The sequence below is a fragment of the Trachemys scripta genome, chromosome 2 (genome assembly GCF_013100865.1).
Source record: "Trachemys scripta elegans isolate TJP31775 chromosome 2, CAS_Tse_1.0, whole genome shotgun sequence".
Lineage (NCBI taxonomy): Eukaryota > Metazoa > Chordata > Testudines > Emydidae > Trachemys > Trachemys scripta.
This window is the reverse complement of record NC_048299.1, coordinates 178,269,749-178,280,011: the sequence shown is the minus strand read 5'-3', so window position 1 is coordinate 178,280,011 and position 10,263 is coordinate 178,269,749. Positions and strand designations below refer to the sequence as shown.

The following is a 10,263-nucleotide window of genomic DNA, read 5'->3' as shown; positions in this document are numbered from 1 at the left end:
GGCGGGGGGGGGGGGGGTAGGGTGACCAGATCACAGGGATGAAATATCGGGACGCGGGGAGGGGCGGAGGGGGGGCGGAGCAAAAAAATGGCGGCGGAGCAAAAAAAAAAAGCAGTTTCGCAGGGGCGGGGGGCATTAGCAGGCCCCAGCCGCGCCGGGCGCACGTGCTGCCCACCCCAGGGCAAAAGCTGGCCCCGATGCAGAAGGGGCTAGGGATAAAGAGGGCATGGGGGGGGACAAGAAGCAAAGTCCGGGGCTGGCCGCGGCACGGGCGTGCAAGGGGCCAGGGCTGGCACAGCCGAGCCACCGCAGCGGACGGTCGCCTGAGGGGCTCCAGGCTGGGCAACGGGCAGGAGCCAGGGCTTTTCCCAGCCCTGCAGAGCCTCCCGCCCCCCAGCCGGCCGGGGGCACATGCGGCGCGTCCCGCCGCCGGCAGGGAGCCCCGTGCCTCTCCTGCTCGGCTGCACTCCAGCGGCTCCTTCCTGGTGGGGCCGCGGCAACTTTCCCTTCCCCTCCCACGCTCCTAGTAGTTGCCCGACCCTCCTCCTAACCTCCTCCCTCCATGGAGAGATCCAATGGGGGAAAGAAGGGGTGGAGTCGGGGTGGGAGGGGCGTGAGCGCCGGAGCAGAGGGCAAAATTGCTTTTTTGTCCAGTGTCCCGACCGAACATCGGTCGGGACGCGGGACAAAGAAGGAAATATCGGGACTGTCCCGATAAAATCGGAGAGAGAAGTCGGGGGAGAAGAGGTCGGTGGTGCGGCACTAGGGGTGGGGGGGGGTTACGGCGGGGCGGCAAAAAAGTTAGAGCCGGCCTTGTTCAGATGACTCCTATTAGCTTTCAGTTCGGTGCTTCTGGCTTTAAACCACAATTTAGCTCAAAAATCTTAGAATTATATTAATATATAATTGGATTTTTCTCCTAAAATATCTGCACTGTAAGTTATCTTCAGTGAAGACAGCAAGGCCTTCTACCTTCCGCCACCTTCAGCACAGAACTCCATGGATTAGCAGACAAAAGATAGGTACGGTATTATGGTGTCATAATACCAATGCCATAGTTAAGGTTGGAATTCTGTTTTGTACTTAAAGCAGTTCACCCTCTGTGTTTTATATGACTTACGAGGATTAGTGGAGTGTGTTGCCATAGCGAAAGCAATCCTAGTGCACTCCCCTCTGCAACATGCATTCTCAGCATGGCCTTTCTGTTGCTTGCCCACTACCTTTGTTCAATGGAACAACTTCCACTGTGTTTGGGGCATTCTCTCAGCCTCCTGTGGCTGAGTATATTTCTCCTTCCGTGATTATCTCCATTGAGCCAGTCAGTATACAGCAGTGTGCTCAACCAATCTCATAAAGTTACCTGATTTCTTTTAGAGTGCCAAAGAGAAGAAAGAAGCTTTGATATTACTGTCCTGAGGAATTATGAGGCCACAAATGCCAAGCATTGTCAGCATTATACAATAAATACGATTGTTTGTGTGCCGTGAAGCTGAGTCACTGTCTGTCACAGCAGAGAGTCTGATATTGAGGGTGAAGTGTATTAAACATATTAAAACAGTAGGCGAGGGACTGGAAAAACACCACCATCTACAAGTGAAAAAAAAAAATCATGGTTGTCTAGTACTTGGTAAAATTTCTGTACATTCTCCTACTTATTATGGTTTAGTTTACATTTGAATTCACTGTTTCCATGCGACATTCTTGTATCCAAATAATTACAGTTGCTTTACTCAGAAGCAATCAAAATCTAATTGATGAAATGAATAAAAGCCCATTTCTGTATTATTCTGGCAAGTATCAGAGCCTATGACAGAAGGACTAGGAATAAAATCCATTTTAATGCACCTTTTTTATAAGACAACCATAGATATTAATTAGATATATCCAGCATAGTAATTAGAGAGATAATTTTACTGGTACATTTTAACATAAAGAATACGTTTAAATTCACCTTGGATGAACACTCCATTAACTATGGTTTGTTGTTTTCTTTTAAACATGATCTTGACATTTTTTATTCCTGGCTTTAGCTGTTTGATAAAAGTGGAAAGGTAAGAATTTTACAGGTAGAGAACATCACAGCAGGTTAATTGGTTCAACATCAAATTGCTTTACAGTGATTTGGAAAAAACCCTAATTTTGAATCAGCTCTGGAGGTTGAGTATGAAAATTATTTAGCACAAGTTTTATATATGCAGAAAAATTGCTTTTGCATGAATTCACTCTTAAAATGTTAATATATTCATAAGAAAATTGTGTTCCTTAATCTCTGAAGAAACACTTATCACTAAGAACCCGCTTAATTCTTTTCCTGTGCTTGATTTATTAGCTTATGAAATTATGCTAATAGATTGCATGTTAATGGTTTTTGGGCTCAAATGACCTGATTTTAATAATGAAGTAATTTATGCAATAAATGTAATCAGCATCTATGAATCTCACTTAAAAGAACATATTGGTGATTACCCATGCTAAAAAACAAATGACTGTCAGCATGATGCAATGTATATGTTACTGCAGAGAACTGGGACATGTTCAGGTCAGTGCACATATTAGCTGCTGGTTGAGACCCAGTTTTGCCAGCCACACTGGGACTGCAACTACAGTTTATTTAACAATCTTTATTGGCCATTGTAAGTGATGACTGACTTCAAGTAGTCTTCTTGCACAGAGAAAAACAATGCTAGGAAGAGGAAAACAGACTGACTGAAGTATTGCGTGGAGCCAGCAAGAACTGCTCTGTAAGTAGCAGATCTCTTGGGGGTAAAGGAATTTAACGGAGATATGGGGGATTCTTAGTAAGGAAAATAAAATTACCCATTTATTTGTTACTGGTACAAGAGGCTATCTCCCTGAAACATTTGGTAAGCATGTGTGGAATTGTTCCTTCGGAAAAACCCTTTCCCCAAGCATCTTTGCAGAGATATGCGAAAGCATCACATGCTTGAACTGTGCATTCTTTTCCCCTGTCCCTTTGCTGTGCACTTCACTGGGACAGAGAAAGTTAAAACTGTGCACTGAGCAGGAAACACTGGTTTCTTTGCAGTAATAGAAACTAATGTTCAACAGGCTAACACCACACAGACTTTCGCACAGGTATTAGAAAAAAAAATACCATTAGCTGCCAAAGATGATCTCACTATTTAAACACTGTGACAGAAATTGATAGGAGGTCACTCTGGGTCTGATCCAAAGAGCACTGAAGTCAATGAGAAAACTCCGATTGACTTCAAAGGTTTGGATCAGCCCCCCCCTCCAATTCAAACATTTAAAATAAATAAAACAGTTTTAATTAATATAATAGCATGTGGTAAATCATGCAATGTCTCAAGCACGGTATGAAATATTGGCAAACAGCCATTTCCAGAGTCCTCTTCACTTCAAACGTTTGAAAAGGGGTGTGTGACATTTTCTATAATCTGGCTGCTAGCCGTTACTTCAGAATTAAGAGTCACTTTTCCCCTCCCTTCCCTCACTAAATAAACTTGTTGTTTGATCTGGTCTTCACGCACCTCTAAATTTCATGGGTGAAAACAATCAGAAGTCCCAGACTGCTAGAATTTTTGATCTTTTGCCCCAGTTGGAAGTTGATCCCACATGCACCAAAGGCTCAGGGATGAACCATGCATAAAACCTCTTTAAAACAAAATATTTAAGTCCTGCCTCTCCTTCAATATAACAAAGAGTTCCTTATTACAAATTCATTGCATCTGACCTTTGAAGTGCCTTATCTTCAGGGGAAAAGATCTACCAGACATCAGTAAGCATCATGACACAGAGGGCAAATTGTGCCTGGCCCGTAGGCAGGTGTACAAGTAAGGAGAAAGGATCAGTGTTTATCTCCTTAGTTGTATTAGGAATAAGGGTGAGCCCACTGAGCTGCCCCTCACAGTGTGTCCCATGGACCCAAAGTCCTAGGCCTGGCCAAGCATTTGGAACTTTCCAGAAGTGAAAGCCACCCACCCCCAGGTGAGATAGGAAGGGGTGTCCCTGACTTTTCTCCTATCTAGCTTCTGTTTCCTGTGCCCTGGTCCTTGCGCCTTCCTCCATTTCCAGGGGCTGCTCCTGTGGAACTTCCTCTGGGGCCACTCTTCCTGGGGGCTGTTTCTGCGTCTGTCAGGGGCAGGCCCACAGCTAGACAAGTGGGGGAAAATGCAAGGAGGCAATGTTTTATTTAATAGGGGGCAGGGCTTCTCCCCTGGAGAAAGTTGAAACACCAGGTGTGAATTTCCCTGCATTTTAGAAGATTTTCGGGTATTGCAGAACAAAAATATTTATGCTTGAAAGGTAATGCCTGATGTTTATTTGGAATTCTGACTAGAATAACTCACAAGTAACAAATTAGACTACAAGTGCCAAAAACCAAAGCCACACATCCCAAATGGCGGTGCACATTTCCCCATTAGACATACACAAAAACATTCAGAGAGCCAGCATCAGCATTTAAAGCATAAACAGACAGAAAAGCCAGGCAAGTTATCGCCTCCTATTTGTGGGAATCTTGTGCTCTGTTGCCTAGCTGTCCCTTTGCTCCTACAAAGTCATGTCACCTAGGGCTATGCTTTGAATGTCAAACAATGAGATTTTTTTGAACAAAGTGTTAATATTTTAAAAATATAACATGCTATTAGTGTGCCATAAATAGTAAAATATGCAGTGAGCTAGTATCAGCATTACACAAAACCATAAAACAGCGAGGCAGAGGGCCAGTTTTGGGGGCTGTTGTTGTTTACTTACTTGTATTTTAAATGGCTCAAAACCATCAACTTGTACATTAAGCTACCTAAGTACCCATATGTTCTTATTACTGTCACCTTCATTCAGCTTCCCGCTGTATTGCGACTGTTTCTTTCACTCACTTGTATCTTTTCTTAAATTAGATTGTAAATTCTTGTGGGCAGTGACTGTGTGTGTTTGTACAGCACCTAGCAAGTGGGGCCCACATTCTGACTATGGCCCTTGGTGACTACTAAAATACAAATAATTTCCCTATGCTCCTATGCCAAACACTTGTTTCATCAAAAAAAACACCACATGACCAGAAACAGAGAAATAAACACTATACATTGCTATATAAAATTGCTACCAGGATCGCACCTCTAACATTCAGAACCACTGAAAGAATCAAAACAAATTTTCAAACTTTATTAGGCACCTAAATAAAAGTGGCCTGATTTTCAGAGATAGTGAGCCACACCAACTTCCAATGAGATCAGGATTTTGCCCTTTAATATTTTACTGGCTTTGTCACTGCATCCTCAGTATTGGCTTCTCCTCTCACTGTGGGATCAGTAGCAGACCTAAACATTTAGCCAAATTTAATGATGAACTCTGAAATTAGGGGTCGGGCAAAAAAACATGTTGCAATTTTAGCAAAAGAAGAGATGGAATTATATTTACCAGTGAATTTTAGAAGAAAATGAAAAAGGACATTGTTCGCAGTACCACTTTAAATCATCTACTCTGTCTCATCATTGTTTATTTCCATTTTCCTTCCTGCTCCTTAACAGGTTGATCATGTTTTAGAATATTCCACTTCAGTGCACCTATATCTCAGAGGGATGCTAGGAAAGGTTTCAACTACTTGGATCTCCTTTCTCACACATTCATTTTCAGGTTGTCTTTCTTTTTTCCTTTTAAATCTTATGTCTGCTATTACATTTACTGTTCTTTCATAGTCATTTGACTTTTTTCCTCCCTACGTCTACTGCCTTTAACACTTATTCTTACCTTCCCTCTTCCTCAACAGAATAGCTTCAGGCCACTGCTACCCCCTCCATCAGGAGCTTTTGTCTAGTTTTCTGTGACAGCAAGCTGTATCACCACTCCAGTGTTTCCATGAACGGCAATACTCACAGTACTATACACATCTACCCTTAGGCTTCTCTCTCTTTAATGTGACATTGATCATTATGACACAAGATGGTCAAAGACATCAGTTTTCCTAAAATTCAGGAATGCAATAGCCAGAAAGAGAAAATTAGTGTGGCCACTCTGGCCAGAAGAAAAATGTATTTAGTTGTTTTAATATTAAGATTATTCAGGTCAGTAGAGACCAGGATGGAGCGTTGCCCTAATTCCATATTCTAGCTGTTTATAACAAAAAAGGTGACAGATTGTGTTGCCCTATATGAATCCACAAGGGATAAGGCAGCACCCTTCACCTCATTTGAGCTAGTGTGTAGAAGCCATTCACAACCTCTTTAGCTCTGAATCTATCATTAGCAACTGCATTAGACTCACTAAAGAGGGCAGGGAGGATGTGGCCCTTTCCATACTAGCCAGCTATGCTGAGTCAGGGCAGGGGGAATAAATGCTGCGCCTTTTAAAAGGGTGGTGGAGCACCTACTTCCATGGAAGGGCCATGGAAGAATTCTGTCTCTGGTCTCTTCTCCTCACACCCCTATGGGCTGTTAAAGCAATAAATACAGCCCACTGTATGTTCACCAGATTCACAGTTTACCAGGTTGGTCCTTCTGTCTGCAAAGAGATTGTCGTCTCCAAAATTGGCACCCCTGGGAGCAGATTATTTGGTTGTAAAATAAAGATCGGTCCAAAATCTTTCCAGAGCTTTAAAACTGCAGGTGAATTATCCTGTTTCAAATCGGCACTTCTGGGTTTCAGAAGGATGCAAGAGAGAAGTTGCTGAGATAGGGTGACAGGGATATTCTGCTGTCAGTACATTAGGCTTCCTGGGCTGTCACTAAAGTTTTTGGAAGGTTAAACCCTCAAAGGCCTAAAGCTCATGTGACCACTGGTGCTCCTCCACTTCTAAAATAGCTTTTAGAAGGTCAGCTTTTGCTGCAGGGTGTAAGAGAAATACAAATATTTTTACTAGTAGTAACATGGAAGGGGAGAGCTGCACTGTCAGCTGAGAGAACTTACTTGGAAATGATTGTTTTGTTCTTGGAATCTGAAAGGTGCTGTCATTTACACTATTCCTTTCAGGTCACTTATGCCCACTGGCTTAATGAGGGGGAGGGATAGCTCAGTGGTTTGAGCATTGGCCTTCTAAACCCAGGGTTGTGAGTTCAATCCTTAAGTGGGGGGGCACTTAGGGATCAGAGGCAAAAATCAGTACTTAGTACTGGACAGTGAAGGCAGGGGGCTGGACTTGATGACCTTTTAGGGTCCCTTCCAGCTCTATGAGATAGGTATATCTCCATATTATAGATATTACATTGGTACGAGTTTAGTTACCAAGATGACCTGATTTTTCAGCCTATCCCCTACACACTGCTCAAACCACTTTGTTTGTAGGCCACTATTACATAGTATTAATATCATCCCCAATCCACAAAATATTACCAGTTGTACTTCTGATGTGATCAGAGTATTATACTGCAGTCATACTGGTTGTTGAACTCCATTTTGTCTGTCATTCTAGACCAGGGGTCGGCAACCTACGGCACGCGAGCCGATTTTGAGTGGCACGCTGCCTGCCCGGTGAGAGGAGGAGGGGCAGAGGGGCCGGAAAGCGCCACGCTGGGGGAAGAAGGGGGAGGAGAGAAGCTTGGCTGCCGCAGGACCAAGCTTCTTCTTCGAGAGATGTCCCTGTGGGTGCTCCACTACAGGTGTTGGTGCGTCCCTGCGCCTTCGCCCGGAGATTTTTGCAGCAGTACTCATAGCGGCCACGCATGCTCAGAATCTGCCCCCCCCCGCTGTGACTCTAGGGTAATAGAACGCATGCGTGGCCGGTCTCCTCAGTTCCTTCTCAACCGTCCCCGGCCTGAGACGGAGCTCAGCAGACTCATTAGAAAATCCTTCACTATTGCCTTAATTATCCTTTAGAAACCAGTTTTTCTGTCAGTTTTCTCTGTTAAAATAGTTACTTACCCAGTTTATCTTAAAAAAAAAAAAAAAATTTTCCTGTCAGCCGCGGCTATGCCGGGCTCCACCGGTTTCAAGCGCTGTGCTATTTGTAAGGAAGCTATCCCGTCATCGGACGGGCACTCAAAGTGTATAAAATGTTTGGGGGAAGCTCACATTCCCCAAAAATGTGCCTACTGCTGTAAACTCAGCTCCAGGGCACGGAAAGACAGGGAGCTTAAACTCAAACTGCTCCTGCTTCAAAAATCTATCGGGTCAGTTTCAGACCCAGGCATTGAAGCCGGCTCCGCTACCCGACACAGCCCCCCCCCCCCTCAAAAAAGCCCAAAAAAGTCTACGAAAAAGGGGCACCTTTCCTCACCGAGCAAGACTATGAGGCATAAAGTTTCTCCAGGCAGATCAACGATCTCTCTGCCTGTGATTCCTCGCCTCAGCAATTTTCATGAGCCAGGCTCCTCCGGAACAGCGCAAAAGCCGCCTGAGGCTTCAGCGCCGCCGAGAAGCTCCGGTGCCGAGGCATCAGGCTTCCAGTTGCCTGCCTCAGTGACGGCACCGTTCGGCACCGCGAATGAGACGGTGCCGACATTCCACAGCACGCCTCACCCGAGGCAGCCCGACATTTCTCGCCCGGCACCGACCGCGGCACCGACGCCTGCGGGGCATTCTGACACACAGATCACAGCCAGAAGCCCCGATCGCAGGAATGCTCTTGTGCAGCAGCCTCTGTCGGCTCAGCTTTCATCTCCCGCAGGAGCTGCTTTCACTCCTTTTACCCAGACAGCTGATCTGCTAGTATCACCTACCTTGCAGTCTCCGCTCATAAATGCATATTCTGTTTCGATGCCTGAGTCAGGATCTGAGCAGTTTTCCTCCAGTGAGGAGGAAGCAGATCCACAGGGAGTTTTTTCCCCATATCTTGACTCCCAGCCCCGGACCCAGAGCAATAAGGGCTATGGAAATACTACCTCATCCCACTCTCAGGACCCTGCCCCTTGGGGGATGAACCCCTGGATGGCACCACCTATGCCCTACCCGCCACCATGGCAATACTGGACACCATGGACATCATACCCTCGGGAACACATGCCCCGTAGCCATTCGACCAGGCGCAACACTGATCCAGTGCCGTCTCCTAATGCATATGCTAGTGACACGAGACGCCTGGCAACACAGCCACGTTCCCAGGATAAACCTAGCCCTTCTCCTGGTCCAACAGATCCGGAGTTAGCACCGGAGGAAGCATTACTTCCCCTTCCTCCCACTCCCTCTGATGAATATACAAAATTCCAGGACCTCTTTAAGAGAGTTGCTAGTGACCTGAACATTAACCTGGAAGTGGTTCCCGAACAACAGCATGAGCTAACGAACATCCTACAGCCCCCTTCTTCCTCCAGAGTGGCACTTCCAATTAACGCAGCCCTTTTAGAACCCGCTAAGTCCATCTGGCAGACTCCAGCGACAAGCCTACCTACCTGCAAGCAAGCGGACAAGAAGTATTTTATTTCTCCAAAGGACTCTGAATTTCTTTTTACCCACCCAGCACCAAACTCATTGGTAGTAGACGCTGCGAACCAGAGGGCTAGACAACAGTATTCTCGTTCTGCCCCACCTAACAAGGATAGCAAACGACTGGACCTGTTTGGTCGCAAGGTCTATGCATCCTCCACCCTCCAATTTCGCATAGCTAATTATACTGCAGTCCTGGCAAAATACGACCATAAAAACTATAATAAGTTAATGGACTTTATTGATGACATTCCAGAACAAAGAAAACAACAGTTCAGAGCTATAGTTTCTGAGGGCCAAGCCATTTCACGCACCGCTCTCCAAGCAGCCCTCGATGTAGCCAACACAGCGGCAAGATCTACCGCTACGGCGATAGTCATGCGACGGGGCTCATGGCTCTCCTCTTCCTTTTTTCCTCGCGAAGTTCAGAACACAATTGAAGATCTTCCCTTCGACGGTGACAAACTCTTTGCTTCTAACACGAATGAAGTGCTTCATTCAATGAAAGACTCCAGAACAACCCTCCGGTCTTTAGGTCTCCAGACACCTACGGCAAGAAGACGACAATATCGATACCAACCATACCACCGGCCACGTTATCCCGCATTTACACAACCTTCCCATAGACCGCAGGAACAGCAACAGCCGCAACGTCCACGACGAAGATTCCAGCGACGTCGCCCAAACTCTACAGGGGCGCCTCAACCCCCACCAGCTAATAGGCAGATTTGAAAACTTGGTCGAGGGTTTAGAAAGCAATGCCCTCACTTCAGCCGGCACACCAATCTTTGGACACCGCCTACGACCTTTTTTCCAACAATGGAGGAAGATTACCTCCGACAAGTGGGTCTTAGAGGTAGTTACAATTGGATATGTCATCCCCTTCCTCTCCTTACCTCCCCCCCCCCCCCCCCCCCCCCCCCCCCC

At 45.7% G+C, this 10,263-nt stretch overlaps 1 protein-coding gene and 1 long non-coding RNA gene across 3 annotated transcripts in view; both read right to left on the bottom strand.

Annotated features, from left to right (window-relative positions):
- The window catches only part of CDKAL1 (CDK5 regulatory subunit associated protein 1 like 1), a 759,057-nt gene that overhangs the window by 37,827 nt on the left and 710,967 nt on the right, over nucleotides 1–10,263 (bottom strand). The gene's annotated exons all lie outside the window — the stretch shown is intronic.
- LOC117873251 overlaps nucleotides 1–10,263 on the bottom strand; it is a 37,624-nt gene that overhangs the window by 8,104 nt on the left and 19,257 nt on the right. Inside the window, exon 1 of one of the 2 annotated variants that reach the window (XR_004644675.1) lies at nucleotides 1,952–2,017. The exons of the other annotated variant lie outside the window; for it this stretch is intronic. This is a non-coding gene — a long non-coding RNA (uncharacterized LOC117873251). Of the gene's footprint in view, nucleotides 1–1,951; nucleotides 2,018–10,263 lie in introns of those variants that run through there. 2 annotated transcript variants of the gene reach the window in all.